A 17,024-nucleotide genomic window follows, 5' to 3' on the forward strand; every position below is an offset into this window, starting at 1 on the left:
TGAATTAATGACCATGTGTGTTCAAGAAGAAGAGAGGCTAGTGATGGAATTGGGTGAGAGTGCATTGGTAGTAACCACTCGAGGGAAAAACAAAACTGACAAACATCAAGCTAATCAGAAAGCTCATCAGTAGGGAAAAGGTAACATACCACCCCAAGCTGATATCAAGAAAGAAGTAAGGTGTTTCTTTTGTAAAAGAAAGGGACACGTGAAGAAGGAATGCATGAAATTCCAACAATGGCTTGAAAAGAAAGGTAAACCAACCTCATATGTATGTTATGAATCTACTATGGTCAATGTTAATATTAACACCTGGTGGATTGATTCTGGATCAACAATCCATATTGCAAACTCTTTGCAGGGTATGCAAAACCTAAGGAAGCCAGTGGGAAGTGAGCAAAGCATCTTATCAGGAAATAAGATGGCTCACATGTGGAAGCAATTGGAACATGCATTTTAACTTTAAGTAGTGGTTTTGTTTTAAAATTGGAAAGAACCTTTTATGTACCAAGTTTCTCACGAAACTTAATTTATGTTTCCAGACTCGTACCATTTGGGTATTCCTTTAATTTTAAAGACACATCATTTTGTTTATTACATAAATCTGATTGTGTTGGGAATGGTATTTTGTCTGATGGTCTTTATCGTATTTTATTACAAAATGATAATACTCAAAGTTCAATGCATGTTCACGCTGACATTAAGAGGTGTAATATTAATGAGGACTCCTCTATATTATGGCATCGGAGATTAGGACATATCTCCATAGAGAGAATTAAAAGATTAGTTAAAGTTGGGGTACTTAGTACTCTTGATTTTACTAATTTTAAGACTTGTGTGGACTGTATTAAGGGAAAGCAGACCAATAAGTCCAAAAAGGGTGCTAATAGGAGTTCAGACTTATTAGAGATAATTCATACTGATATATGTTGTCCAGACATGGACATACATGGTCAGAAATACTTCATCTCTTTTATAGATGATTACTCACGATATATGTATATATATTTGCTTCATAACAAAAATGAAGCATTGGATGCCTTCAAAGTCTTTAAGGCTGAAGTTGAGAACCAATGTGGTAAGCAAATTAAATTGTGAGATCAGATCGGGGTGAAGAATATTATGGTAGATATACTGAAAATGGACAAGCACCTGGTCCTTTTGCTAAGTTTCTTCAAGAACATGGGATTATTGCCCAATACACTATGCCTGGTTCTCTAGACCAGAATGATGTTGCAGAAAAAAGAAACCGAACCTTATTAGACATGGTGCGGAGTATGCTAAGCAACTCCAGTCTTCCTAAGTTCTTGTGGACTGAAGCACTAAAGACGGCTGTGTATATATTAAACCGAGTTCCAACTAAGGCTGTCCAAAAGACACCATTTGAATTATGGAAAGGTTGGAAACCGAGTTTGCGACATATGCGCATTTGGGGATGTCCGTCTGAAGTCAGGATATATAATCCACAAGAGAAGAAACTGGACCCAAGGACTGTTAGTGGGTATTTCATTGGATATGCCGAAAAGTCCAAAGGTTACAGGTTCTATTGTCCATCTCACACAACTAGGATTGTGGAATCAAGAAACGCTAAATTTCTTGAGGATGATGTGATTAGTGGGAGCGATCATTTCAAAAACATAGTTTCCGCACATTATCATATAGAATCTCAACCTTCCACATCAAATGATAGATTGGTTATAGTTCATAGCACTCCTCAAGTACAAACTAGTGCTGAACAACCAATCATTGAAATTCCACAAGTTGTTGATAGTATTCTAATAGATCAAGCAGTTCAGGAATTACAACAAGCTCCTGAACAACTAGTTGAACCACAAGTTCCTCAAGGAACCATTGGTACAACATTAAGAAGATCTACTAGAAATAAAAGATCAGTAATTCCTAGTGATTATGTTGTATATCTACAAGAATCTGATTATAATATTGGAGCCAAAAATGATCCTGAAACATTTTCACAAGCCATGAGTTGCAAAGAATCAAATTTATGGTATGATGCCATGAAAGAGGAGATAAATTCCATGATGAGCAATGGAGTTTGGGATCTTGTATAGTTGCCTAATGAAGCAAAGGCCATTGGTTGCAAATGAGTCTTTAAAACTAAGAAAGATTCGTTAGGCAACATTGAGAGATACAAGACAAGACTTGTTGCAAAGAGATTTACTCAAAAAGAGGGAATCGATTATACAGAGACGTTTTCTCCTGTATATAAGAAAGATTCTCTACGTATAATTTTGGTATTAGCTGCTCATTTTGACCTTGAATTACAACAAATGGATGTGAAAACAGCATTTCTAAATGGAGATCTAGAGGAAGAGGTTTATATGAAACAACCTGAAGGTTTCTCCTCTAGTGTTGGTGAACACTTGGTTTGCAAGCTTAGGAAGTCTATATACGGCTTAAAACAAGTCTTCATTCGGATTTGTTGAAAATCCCATGGATCAATGCATATACCAGAAGGTTAGTGGGAGTAAAATATGTTTCCTTGTTTTATACGTAGATAATATTTTGCTTGCAACCAACAATAAAGGTTTGCTACATGAGGTGAAACAATTCCTTTCTAAAAATTTTGACATGAAGGATATGGGTGAAGCATCTTATGTCATTGGCGTTAAGATCCATAGAGATAGACCTCGAGGCATTTTAGGTCTATCACAAGAAACCTATATTGATAAACTTTTAGAAAGATTTCGGATGAAGGATTGTTCACCAAGTGTTGCTCCCATTGTGAAAGGTGATAGGTTCAATTTGAACCAATGCCCAAAGAATAACTTTGAAAGGGAATCAATGAAAAACATCCCATATGCTTCTGTCGTAGGAAGCCTTATGTATGCTCAGGTCTGTACTAGACCTGATATTGCATTTATTGTGGGGATGTTAGGTCGATATCAGAGTAATCCATGTATGGACCACTAGAGAGCTGCAAAGAAAGTGATGAGGTAACTACAAGGAACCAAAGATTACATACTTATGTATAGACATACAGACAATCTGGATATGATTGGTTACTCAGATTCAGACTTCGCCGGTTTTGTTGATTCTCATAAATCAACATCAGGATATATTTTTATGATGGCCGGTGGAGCTATTTTCTTGGAGAAGCGCTAAGCAGACCTTGACTTCTACTTCTACCATGGAAGCTGAGTTTGTCTCTTGTTTTGAGGCTACTTCACATGGTGTATGGCTTAAGAGTTTCATTTCTGGGCTTAGAATCATGGATTCTATTTCTAAGCCATTAAGAATTTTCTATGACAATTCAGCTGCTATCTTTATGGCTAAAAACAATAAAAGTGGAAGTCGAAGTAAACATATCGACATTAAGTATCTAGCCATAAGAGAACGTGTAAAGGAAAAGAAAGTGGTCATTGAGCATATTAGCACTGAATTAATGATTGCTGATCCTTTGACTAAAGGCATGCCACCTCTGAAATTCAAGGATCATGTAGAGAAAATGGGACTTAGTTCCACTTTGTAATGATATTGAAAGTCTTATATATTATGCAATTTTCTCATTCATGTGCTCATTATTTTGAGAAAATATATTGTTACTGGACCAAGAATAAACATAAGGTTTATTCATTAAGTAATATTACAATATTAAGATTAAGAAACTAAATACATTGTGATACATGGATGACAATACTCGCTCTTAGAGGACTTATCGCTATGATTCATGTATTTATTTCTTAAGAAAGTTGTTCAAGAAAAATTAATTCAAATTATTAAGATAAACGTATGGACTAAGTGGGAGAATATAACTGTTATTATTAAATATCTAATTTAATAATAATATAACTGTTATCATTAAGATTCATAATTCATTATCATGAATTTCTTCATTAATTATGGTTTAAATGATTTCAGTTTTTTTATTCTTTAACATGAAATCGTTATTATTAAATTAAATATTTAATATCATTAAAGTTCTTCATTATGGTCCAAACGTTACAAATCTGAATTAATTCTTGAACGTTATGATTTGGTGATAATAAATGTTCTTGATGGGAGAACATCTATATATATGAGGATTTTGGTCCCTGGGCTCAATCATCTCTTTGAAGCGAAAGACTTTCCTACACCATCTAAAGCGAGAGTTCTGAGCCGAGAAGTACCAAAGTTCAAGAAGAAACCTCTGCAGAAATTCTTAGCGACAATGGCTGGAGGTACGCTATTTCGTTTCCGCATAAGTTTTTATTGTGTTTCTATTATAACGATTTGGAAACACAAGTTAGTTTCAGTGATTTCTAACAGATAGTACTAACGTTGAAGCTAATGCGGTGGGTGCTTTTGTTGTCGATTCATCAAAGCCAACACTCGTCGGAGGGGCCAAAGTCGGGGATTACCCAACGAAAGCTATTTTTTAGGAAGGCAGCCCAACCTCGGGAGTGGCGGACCGACGCCCTCGTGGCGAGTCATCGACCAACCCACCCCCCGATTCGAGGATCTAATCGGCTCTGACAACCAGCTCAACCGGCAGGAGGCTCCCGACATTGACCCGTGGACCAAGCCGTGCTGACTCATCAACCATGGCACATTTGTTCCCCAACACTTTTAGCGCTAGAAGGAGAGCCATGTCACAGGAGCATCCCGCAGAGGCTTTTCCCGAGGGAGAACCACCGACGGGTCACCCCTCTGTCGGGTCCCCCCTCTGTCAGGTCCGGAGATCCGTCCCTATCCATTCTCAAAGACGGGGGATCCCGGCCATGACGCCAAATCGCTACTGGCGCCTATTCAATAACCCAGGGTGGTCACCTCCCAGACTTGCCATGGGAACCTCGGCCATAACACTCGAGGCATTCCTCAGCTTAACTAAGCAAGTGCAAGTGATGGCTAAGATGATGCAGATGCTCGTACCCCTAATTCCTCAGATTGTCCGACTAGCAGCTCCCTCGGTCGATCCAGTACTATAAGGGCCGAGCAAGGAGCAAGTCGGGATAGGAGAAGCCCTTGAGCACATGACGGACCCGAGAGGCCCGCCTAAGCAGGGCATTCCCACACCCAATTGGATTGCTCCACCCCCCTCCGAGCCTGAAACCATATCGTTTGACTCAGCGGATGACTCGTTCAGGACCCAGCTATCCCAGGTCAACCAGGGCCTGGACGAGTTCCAACGCGAGCTCTAAAAGTCGCGGGGCGAGCCGGGCGAAGGCAACTCGGGCAGATCACCTTTCATTCAAGAAATACGGGACAAGCCTGTCCCCCTCAACCTCAGGTTACCAGCATTGGAGGTGTATGACGACGGCTCCGACCCCGCGAAGCACGTCACCGTGTTCCGAGCTCATATGGCCCTCTACGGCACGTCTGATGCCCTAATGCGTCACGCATTTCCGACCACCTTCAGGGGACCAGCCCGAACGTGGTTCAATCAGCTACGCCCCTCCTTGATCTCATCCTTCGTCCAGCTCGCAAGGGAGTTCGAACAGAATTTCCTCACCAACATGCGGCCCAGGCCTTCCATGGCTGCTTTACTCACATTGTCTCAACGCGAAGACAAGTCGCTCTCCCAATTTGTGGCATGCTTTGCCACTGAAATCCGGGGATTCCCGGATGCTCACCACTCTTTAATCACGCAGGCGTTCCTAATGGGCTTGAAGACTTCAAGACTCTTCTAGTCGCTGGTCGAGAAGCCACCTGCAACCGTCCCCGAGATGCTTTAGCGCGCCAACTAGTACATCACCGTCGAAGCTCTAGTGGCGGGAAAACGCGTGGATGGGAAAAGGCCAAGGGTGGAACAATCCCGTGGAACGATCGCGATAGCCCCGGTGCGACCACATAGAAGGCCCGACCAACCAGAGTTGCCACTACCGAGACCACCGCCTCTCCCCCTGAACGCATCTCGTACTGAGATCTTTCTCCAAATCAGGGAAAAATGCCTTTTGCGGCAGCCCAACCCCTTGAAAGCTACTCATAAAAATCAGTCTGAATATTGCAGGTTCCACCGAGACTACGGCCATGACACAGAGACCTACTGCGACCTCCAGAATCAAATCGAGGACCTGATCCGAAGAGGCCACCTTGGGCGCTACCTCAAGGAACCTCGAGAAGCAACCCCGCGGCCTAGGGGGCCCATCGAGAGGCAAATCGATGTCATCTCCGAGAGACCAGCAGCCGACGGTAGCAGCTCAGCGGCGAGGAAGGTGTTAGAGCTAGCCCCAGGAAATTTACCACAAGGTAATTTTGGCAACCCAACAAGATAATAAAACAAAAAGAATAAAAGCGAGACAAGAACACCAAATATACGTGGTTCGGTCAATTGACTTTGACCTACATCCACGGACGAAAGAGGAGCAAATTACTACTGCAAAAGAGGGACAATTACAAATGTCTTAGGAAGATGTTCCTAGGCCATAAAACACCCGAAAATACTAAACAAGAAAAACCAAACTAGAAGTCCAAACTATTTAAATGAGTATGGACTTAAACTAAAGCAAACACTTAGATTTTTCTTGTGGTGCCACTTGTGGTACCTCTTGTGGTGCATCTGACTTCAAAGCCCAGACCCTTATTTATAGTTCCAAGACGAGACAACAAGTCCGATTTTCCCGATGTGGGACTATGGGACTTGCCAAACTAACAAATCTCCACCTTGGCATGTCCCAACAAAACTTGCTCCACCTTCTTCATAACAACCCCAACGAGCAATCACCAACAATGAACACCAACCAAGTCCAAGCACTGCTTGAACTTGTAAATCGGAAGAGGCTTCGTAAACATATCAGCTGAATTGTCCTTTGTATGAATTTTTTGAACAAGGACCTTTCCCTCAGCAATGGTATCCCATTTGCATCCAATAATTTTCTTACCCGAATGCGGCTTCACAAGATCCCAAGTTCTATTCCGATTGAGAGATTCAATTTCTTCATTCATCGCAATCAACCACTAAGCAGAATTATCACAAGAAACTGCATCTGAGTAGGAAGTAGGCTCACCAACTTCACTTGTCTCTTCTGCAACAGATAAAGCATATGCAACCAAATTTGCATATCTCTGTGGTGGTCGAATTTCTCTTCGTGGTCTATCCTTGGCTATGGAATATTGCTCTTCTTTTGGATCATCTGCGTCAATAGGCTCGAGACCACCTACTGGCATTCTTTGTGTAGAAGAGTTCGACTTAAAAGAATCTGAACTACCAATCTCAAGCTCCACCTGCTTCTGCGCACTATCATTTGTACAACTAGTAGAATCCTCTTTGGAAGATAACATAGATAATTCATCAAAAGTAACATCTTTACTGATTATAAATTTTGGGGATTTGGGATCAGAACACCATAATCTGTATCCTTTCACCCCAGAAGCATACCCAAGGAAAATGCATTTTTTAGCTCGAGGCTCTAATTTTCCTTCATTTACATGCATGTATGCTGGACACCCAAAAATTTTTAAATCAGAATAATCAGCAGGAGTACCTGACCAAACTTCCTCCGGAGTTTTAAAGTTAAGTGCTGTAGAAGGAGTGCAGTTGACAACGTAACAGGCCATATTAATCGCCTCTGCCCAAAAGTCCTTTGTCAACCCTGCATTTGAGATCATACACCTTGCTCTCTCCAAGAGTGTTCTGTTCATACGTTCGGTCACATCACTTTGCTGAGGCGTCATCCTAACAGTGCGATGCCGAACAATTCCTTCATTTTTGCAGAATTCTTCAAAATCACCTTCACAAAATTCCATGCCATTATATGTTCGAAGCCGCTTAATCTGTTTACCTGTTTGCTTCTCAATCAAAGCCTTCCATTGTTTAAATATTAGAAAAACATCATTTTTATGCTTCAGAAAATAAACCCAAACTTTTCTGGAATAATCGTCAATGAAAGTCAACATATACCTGGCACCACCCTTAGATTGAACATGAGCTGGACCCCAAAGGTCTGAATGAATATAGTCAAGAGTACCTTTCGTTTTGTGAACTGCCGGAGAAGTGAAGCTGACTCTTTTCTGCTTTCCAAAAATGCAGTGTTCACAAAAATCAAGTGGCTCAATACTCTGTCCGCAAAGTAGACCCCTTTTGCTCAATATGCTCAAACCTTTTTCGCTCATATGACCCAAACGCATATGCCATAATTTGGTGATGTCAGAATCAGACAATGATGATGACGAAACTGCAACCGAATCTGTGACAGTAGTTCCCTGCATAATATACAAGCTACCAGACCTACAAGCTTTCATAACAATAAGGGCACTTCTAGAAACTTTCATAACTCCACCTTCAGTTGTGTATTTACACCCAAGGGCCTCTAGGGTGCTTAAAGAGATGAGATTCTTTTTTAAATCAGGAACATGTCTAACATTAGTGAGCGTCCTCACAATACCATCATGCATTTTAATTCGGATTGTACCTCTACCAACAACATCACATGCGACATTATTGCCCATCAAAACAATTCCACCATTACAAGATTCATATGTGGAAAACAAATCTCTATTGGGACACATGTGATAAGAACAACCTGAATCTAAAATCCATTCATTTTTTAGACCTCGTCCTATCATCAATAGCAGAAAAAATATTTCCAACAATCTCATCAGTTGCTACACTAATTTCAGCGGATTCAGTAGTTTTTTCAACAAATTTTTTTCTTTTGCTTTAATTTATTTTTCAATTTAAAGCAATCAGATTTAATGAGCCCCATTTTATGACAATATCTGCATTCCAAATTTCTATGTCTGGATTTAGATCTAGATTTAGATCTACTACTGTCAAATTCTCTTTTTTCCATTCTCCCCCTAATAACCAGACCCTCATCCTGATTCTCTCTACTTTCCCCAGTGATATTCCTGTCTATTTACTCCTTAGATTTCAGTGCAGATTTAATTTTTTGATACAAAACTGTTTCTTTTCCATAAATCAAAGTATCACGGAAATGCTTAAAAGATTGGGGAAGAGAACACAAGAGTAATAAAGCCTTATCCTCATCATCAATTTTTGCATCTATATTCTCCAAATCCATAACCAAAGAATCAAACTTATCAAGATGCGAGAGTATAGATGTACCTTCAATCATCCGAAGCATATACAGACTCTACTTCAAGTAGAGACGATTCTCCACTGTCCTCTTCATGTACAAGGCTTTAAGCTTGTCCCACATGCTCTTAGCCGTAGTCTCCGTAGCTACCTCCCGTAAAACCTCGTCAGAGAGATTTAGAATGATACTTGATCGGGCCTTCTTATCCATACCCGCAAGCTCTTCTTTTGACATATCATCTGGAATACTCTCGGCTCCCTGTAGCACCAAATCAACTCTGTCTTGAACTAGAATGGCCTCCATCTTGAGTTGCCACAAGCCGAAGTTGACATTTCTATCGAATTTCTCGACAACGATATTTGTTATTGTCATTGTTGCCAAAAGATCCCGAAACCAAGCTCTGATACCAGTTTGTTAGAGCTAGCCCTAGGAAATTTACCACAAGGTAATTTTGGCAACCCAACAAGACAATAAAACGGAAAGAATAAAAGCGAGATAAGAACACCAGATATACGTGGTTCGGTCAATTGACTTTGACCTACATCCACGGACGAAAGAGGAGCAAATTACTACTGCAAAAGAGGGACAATTACAAATGCCTTAGGAAGATGTTCCTAGGCCATAAAACACCCGAAAATACTAAACAAGAAAAACCAAACTATAAGTCCAAACTATTTAAATGAGTATGGACTTAAACCAAAGCAAACACTTAGGTTTTTCTTGTGGTGCCACTTGTGGTACCTCTTGTGGTGCATCTGACTTCAAAGCTCAGGCCCTTATTTATAGTTCCAAGACGAGACAACAAGTCTGATTTTCCCGATGTGGGACTATGAGACTTGCCAAACTAATAGAAGGCCTACGCTCGGAGCATGGTTGAGAAATGCCCCTGAATCGAGCTCGAGCCTGAAATTATTTTCGAGCCAGAAGAGGCCGAGCGATCCCATCACAACGATGCTTTGGTAATATCCGTCTGGATAGCCAATGCTCAGGTCAAAAGGGTAACAATGGACACTGGGAGCTCCGCTGACATGCTCTACCTCGACGCCTTCAGGAAACTCGACTTAACCGACGAGGACCTTAAACCCATGGCGTCAGCGCTCACCGGGTTCACGGGCGACTCTATTTCCCCGCTCGGGACCACCGCCCTCCCTATTACCATCGAGGAAGAGCCGAGGGCCAAAACGATAATGACCACCTTCATGGTAGTCAATCTACCCTCGGCCTATAATGTCATCCAAGGCCGGCTGACACTCAACAAGCTGAAGGTAGTGGTGTCCACCTATCACCGGGCTATTAAATTTCCAACCCCAATGGGGATCGGGGAGTCCCGAAGTGATCTGGGAGAATCAAGACGGTGTTATCTTACAGCGGTGGCCCTCGCAAGAAAGTCGTGCCCCCACCAAGTTATGGATGCCCGAGAAGGAGCAGCAGCGTCGGAGCATCTGGAACCACCCGAGCCGATCACCGAGGTACCCTTAAAAAGGAACTGGCCTGATCAGACCATAAAAGTCGGGGCAACGCTCCCCGAAGTAGATCAGCTCTAGCTCATTGATTTCTTGAGGGAAAATGCCGATGTATTTGCATGGTCCCCAGAGGAGATACCCGGGATCGACCCAGGCATGACCCAACACCAGCTCAACATCGACCCAATGGCTCGGCCAGTGAGGCAAAGGCCAAGGAGATTCACTTCCGACCGGCAAAAGGCGATCAGCGACGAGGTCGACCGCCTTAAAAAAGCAGGATTCATCACTGAAGTGAAATATCATCGGTGGCTGTCGAATGTAGTCCTCATTAAAAAACTTAATGGAAGCTGGAGGATGTGCGTTGACTACACCGACCTCAACCGGGCATGCCCCAAAGATTGCTATCCACTCCCGAGAGTCGACCAGCCGGTTGACGCCACCACGAGCTATGAGCTCCTTACTTTCATAGACGCATTCACGGGCTACAACCAAATCCGGATGGCGCCTTGGGTGCTTTTGTTTTCGATTGAAAAAGTAATGTTCAGTTGACTATTGTCGTATCAAAGAATCAGAGGTTAAGTCATTAGTAGCAATGATAGGAAACTCAACTCAAGAAGAAGTTGTTCATCTCGAGGAAGAAGAACCAATAGAATAAACAAAAGCAAGATCTAAAATAGTTTCAACAAAAGTAAGATCAGGATCTGACTCAATGGCGTCAATTGTAAGGAGTTATAAATTCAATATTGATTCGCTAATCGAAAGATGAAATGAGTTTTGAATATAGTCCAGTCTCAATCATTCTCGTTGAGTATATAGGGTAATCTGAAGACCTTAGATGTGATGCAAGAGAATCAATATGAGCAAATGCGGGATACGAATATAAAGCAGTACAAAAGGAAACAACAATGATAGGCGAGGTCGCCTAAGTAGTTTGTCCTGCCAATAGTGTTTAACTCCGTAAGTGTTAGAAGCATAGTGGGCTAAGCATTCTTGATTCTATCCACAACAGCATAAGCACCCATTGAGACTCCACTAAGAAAATAAATATATATTACTGTTTAGGGACACTTTATGGAAATAGGTGACCAAACAGTTTACACATTATTAAATGTGTATAGGGTTCCTCATTCAAGTATTAATGTTGAGTTTTTCGCGATGCCTCTGCCTCCTTGAATGTAATGTATATAGGATTGATTCCTCACTCAAGTACTATATTATATATTATTGACTAAAGCTTGTTCTATTGCTTGTTTATTATGTCTTAGGAGTTTGTTGAAGTATCAGTGAGTTCTTTATTTGCTTGTTCCATTGCTTGTTGACTTTTGGAACTCAATACTTATCACATTTATGGAGTTGTTGTGGACCCTGATTTCTCTAACTTTAAACCATGTTCAATGAGTCTTATGGCAAATTAACTATGTTGCCTTAGCTCTTCTAATGCATTTAAGCCTATAATATACTCTTTGAGCTGTTTAGTTGCTTGTTCTCAGAACTCACATTAGCTATAGTCAAGAACTCTAACCCTAGCTTGTTTGCTTATTCCTCTGCTTACTTAATCTAGAATGGAAAAAAAAGAATTTTTATCTCTTAGCAGTTGAAGAATAAAATAATCCGTTTCATAAAATCTGACCTATATCAATTCGACCCAGACCATGATTAAGATGGGACAAAACAACTCTTAGATCGATTGGGTTCGAATTAAGTTAACCAGATCAATGTAAACAATTAAACCAATTATAAAGATATTTTTAAAATTTTAAATAAAAAAGTAAAAAATAAAGACCTCACGATAGTAAACCCTCATTATTAGATTTTGGGACCTCACATAGTAAAATGACCATAAGAATATGTAAAATATTTGACTTCTATATCAATTATGATGTTTTGATATTTCTAAAAAATATTATAAATATATAAAAAAAATATTATAATTAAGTCGATCTGTTGCAAAAGAAGCAACAAGTTACTTTGTATGTCCAATTAAAAGATATTTTAACAACTACTAAAAAAACTTAAAGTAATGATGAAACAAAAATATAAATTCAAAAAAGAAGAAGATATTTTTCTTTAGAATTGAGATTTGCTTACGTCATTTTTAAGCATCCGTACATTAATTAGCTCACACATTGAGTCGGTGATAGCTGATAGATGTACGAAAGGACCACATGAACCAAAGAGATGTCAACTCAATTCTATCCTGTCAACATGTCGCTCATACATCACACAATGAACTTTGATACATACTTGTAAATTATCCTTGTAAATTAAATTTTATACATGTAACCGTTATTATTAAATATCTAATTTAATAATAATATAACTGTTATCACTAAGATTCATAATTGATTATCATGAATTTCTTCATTAATTATGGTTTAAATGATTTCAGTTTTTTATTCTTTAAACATGAAACCGTTATTATTAAATTAAATATTTAATATTATTAAAGTTCTTCATTATGGTCCAAACGTTACAAATCTGAATTAATTCTTGAACGTTATGATTTGGTGATGATAAATGTTCTTGATGGGAGAACATCTATATATACATGAGGATTTTGGTCCCTTGGCTCAATCATCTCTTTGAAGCGAAAGGCTTTCCTACACCATCTAAAGTGAGAGTTCTGAGTCGAGAAGAACCAAAGTTCAAGAAGAAACCTCTGCAGAAATTCTTGGCGACAATGGCTGGAGGTACGCTATTTCGTTTCCGCATTAGTTTATTGTGTTTCTATTACAATGATTTAGAAACACAAGTTGACTTCATCAAAATTTCTTACATTTGGTATCAGAGCCGAATGACCTCTGCCTTGATATGAAAAAGTTTTCATTTTTATGCCATGAAAATGAATTGATTTTGGTTTCTTCTTGGAAACTTGTTGATATATTTTGTTGAAAATCATGAGGAAATATCATTTTCAACATTTTAGTTGGTAAAATGCTCATATTATGTATGCATATTTAGTTCTATTAAATTATGTTTATGAGCAAATTTTTTATGTTTAAAATGTCTAGTGATCCATATAATCTTAATTAATTAAGAATTAGCCACAGCATCCTTAATTAATTAAAATTATATATAAAGTTAAAATAAGGATCACATAAGTAATTAGACATTATATTGTGACTGATTATATTTCGTATAATAATTGTTATCCCACAGGATCTTTTATTATATTTAATATAATTAATCAGGATAAAATATCAGATTATTTTCATAATTTACCCACAGGGATTATGAATTGGAATATAATTTGATAGTTTTATCATGAAGACCATATGAATCTATTTGAATTAAGAATTTAGCCCACAGGCAATTTTTATGTCATGAGATTCATATTTTTGGCATGTTTCACATTGGTAAAACATGTAATTTAGTCTATTAAGCTTCAAATTTTGACATAAGCATGTTTGATTTTATGCAGTTTCTCAAACTATTAATTTCTCTGATATTCGATGTGATATTCCCGAACTTAGTGGTGATAACTATAAGATATGGAAGGAGAGGGTTCTCTCCTCCATTTAGGGTGGATGGATATTGATTATGCTATTAGAAAAGACGAACCACCTATAGTCACTGATACCAGCACTCTAACTAAGATCGCGTTATATGAGCGATGGGAGCGATCCAATCGGCTCAGCGTGATGTTTATCAAAACTAAGATAACTGCTGGCATACGTGGTTCTGTTGACCAGCATGAAAATGTCCGAGACTTGCTAAAGGCTATCGATGAACAATTCATCACTTCGGATAAGGCACTAGCAAGCACCCTTATTATGAAATTTTCATCACTTAGACTCACCAACATAAAGGGTGTGCGTGAGCACATAATGCAAATGCGAGATATTGCGGCTCAACTTAAGAAACTTGAGGTTAATATGTCAGAATCCTTCCTGGTGCACTATATTCTGAACACCCTTCCACCTCAATATAGCCCTTTTAAAATTTCATACAATACACATAAGGACAAATGGTCAATTAATGAATTAATGACCATGTGTGTTCAAGAAGAAGAGAGGCTAGTAATGGAATTGGGTGAAAGTGCATTGATGGTAACCACTCGAGGGAAGAACAAAACTGACAAACATCAAGCCAATCAAAAAGCTTATCAGCAGGGAAAAGGTAAAATACCACCCCAAGCTGATATCAAGAAAGAAGCAAGGTGTTTCTTTTGTAAAAGAAAGGGACACATGAAGAAGGAATGTACGAAATTCCAACAATGGCTTGAAAAGAAAGGTAAACCAACCTCATATGTATGTTATGAATCTAATATGGTCAATGTTAATATTAACACCTGGTGGATTGACTCTAGATCAACAATCCATATTGCAAACTCTTTGCAGGGTATGCAAAACCTAAGGAAGCCAGTGGGAAGTGAGCAAAGCATCTTATCAGGAAATAAGATGGGCTCACATGTGGAAGCAATTGGAACATGCATTTTAACTTTAAGTAGTGGTTTTGTTTTAAAATTGGAAAGAACCTTTTATGTACCAAGTTTCTCACGAAACTTAATTTCTGTTTCCAGACTCGTACCATTTGGATATTCCTTTAATTTTAAAGACACATCATTTCGTTTATTATATAAATCTGATTGTGTTGGGAATGGTATTTTGTCTGACGGTCTTTACCGTATTTTATTACAAAATGATAATACTCAAGGTTCAATGCATGTTCACGCTGGCATTAAGAGGTGTAATATTAATGAGGACTCCTCTATATTATGGCATCAGAGATTAGGACATATCTCCATAGAGAGAATTAAAAGATTAGTTAAAGATGGGGTACTTAGTACTCTTGATTTTACTAATTTTAAGACTTGTGTGCACTGTATTAAAGGAAAACAGACCAATAAGTCCAAAATGGGTGCTAATAGGAGTTCAGACTTATTAGAAATAATTCATACTGATATATGTTGTCCAGACATGGACATACATGGTCAGAAATACTTCATCTCCTTTATAGATGATTACTCACGATATATGTATATATATTTGCTTCATAATAAAAATGAAGCATTAGATGCCTTCAAAGTCTTTAAGACTGAAGTTGAGAACCAATGTGGTAAGCAAATTAAAATTGTGAGATCAGATAGGGGTGGAGAATATTATGGTAGATATACTGAAAATGGACAAGCACCTGGTCCTTTTGCTAAGTTTCTTCAAGAACATGGGATTATTGCCCAATACACTATGTCTGGTTCTCCAGACCAGAATGGTGTTGCAGAAAGAAGAAACCGAACATTATTAGACATGGTGCGGAGTATGCTTAGCAACTCCAATCTTCCTAAATATTTGTGGACTGAAGCACTAAAGACGGCTGTGTATATATTAAACCGAGTTCCAACCAAGGCTGTCCAAAAGACACCATTTGAATTATGGAAAGGTTGGAAACCGAGTTTGCGACATATGCGCGTTTGGGGATGTCCGTCTGAAGTCAGGATATATAATCCACAAGAGAAGAAACTGGACCCGAGGACTGTTAGTGGGTATTTCATTGGATATGCCGAAAAGTCCAAAGGTTACAGGTTCTATTGTCCATCTCACACAACTAGGATTATGGAATCAAGAAACGCTAAATTTCTTGAGGATGATGTGATTAGTGGGAGCGATCATTTCAGGAACATAGTTTCCGCACATGATCATATAGAATCTCAACCTTCCACATCAAATGATAGATTGGTTATAGTTCATAGCACTCCTCAAGTACAAACTAGTGCTGAACAACCAATCATTGAAATTCCACAAGTTGTTGATAGTATTCTAATAGATCAAGCAGTTCAGGAACTACAACAAGCTCCTGAACAACTAGTTGAACCACAAGTTCCTCAAGGAACCATTGGTACAACATTAAGCAGATCTACTAGAAATAAAAGATCAGCAATTCCTGGTGATTATGTTGTATATCTACAAGAATCGGACTATAATATTGGAGCCAAAAATGATCCTGAAACATTTTCACAAGCCATGAGTTGCAAAAAGTCAAATTTGTGGCATGATGCTATGAAAGAAGAGATGAATTCCATGATGAGCAATGGAGTCTGGGATCTTGTAGAGTTGCCTAATGAAGCAAAGGCCATTGGTTGCAAATGGGTCTTTAAAACTAAGAAAGATTCGTTAGGCAACATTGAGAGATACAAGGCAAGACTTGTTGCAAAGGGATTTACTCAAAAAGAGGGAATCGATTATACGGAGACATTTTCTCCTGTATCTAAGAAAGATTCTCTGCATATTATTTTAGCATTAGTTGCTCATTTTGACCTTGAGTTGCAACAAATGGATGTGAAAACAGTATTTCTTAATGGAGATCTAGAGGAAGAGGTTTATATGAAACAACCTGAAGGTTTCTCCTCTAGTGTTGGTGAGCACTTGGTTTGCAAGCTTAGGAAGTCTATATACGGCTTAAAACAAGCCTCCCGCCAATGGTATTTTAAATTTCATGAAGTGATTTCTTCATTCTGATTTGTTGAAAATCTCATGGATCAATGCATATACCAGAAGGTTAGTGGGAGTAAAATATGTTTCCTTGTTTTATACGTAGATGATATTTTGCTTGCAACCAATGATAAGGATTTGCTGCATGAGGTGAAACA

The sequence above is a fragment of the Musa acuminata genome, chromosome BXJ2-8, assembly GCF_036884655.1.
Source record: "Musa acuminata AAA Group cultivar baxijiao chromosome BXJ2-8, Cavendish_Baxijiao_AAA, whole genome shotgun sequence".
Taxonomy (NCBI): domain Eukaryota; kingdom Viridiplantae; phylum Streptophyta; class Magnoliopsida; order Zingiberales; family Musaceae; genus Musa; species Musa acuminata.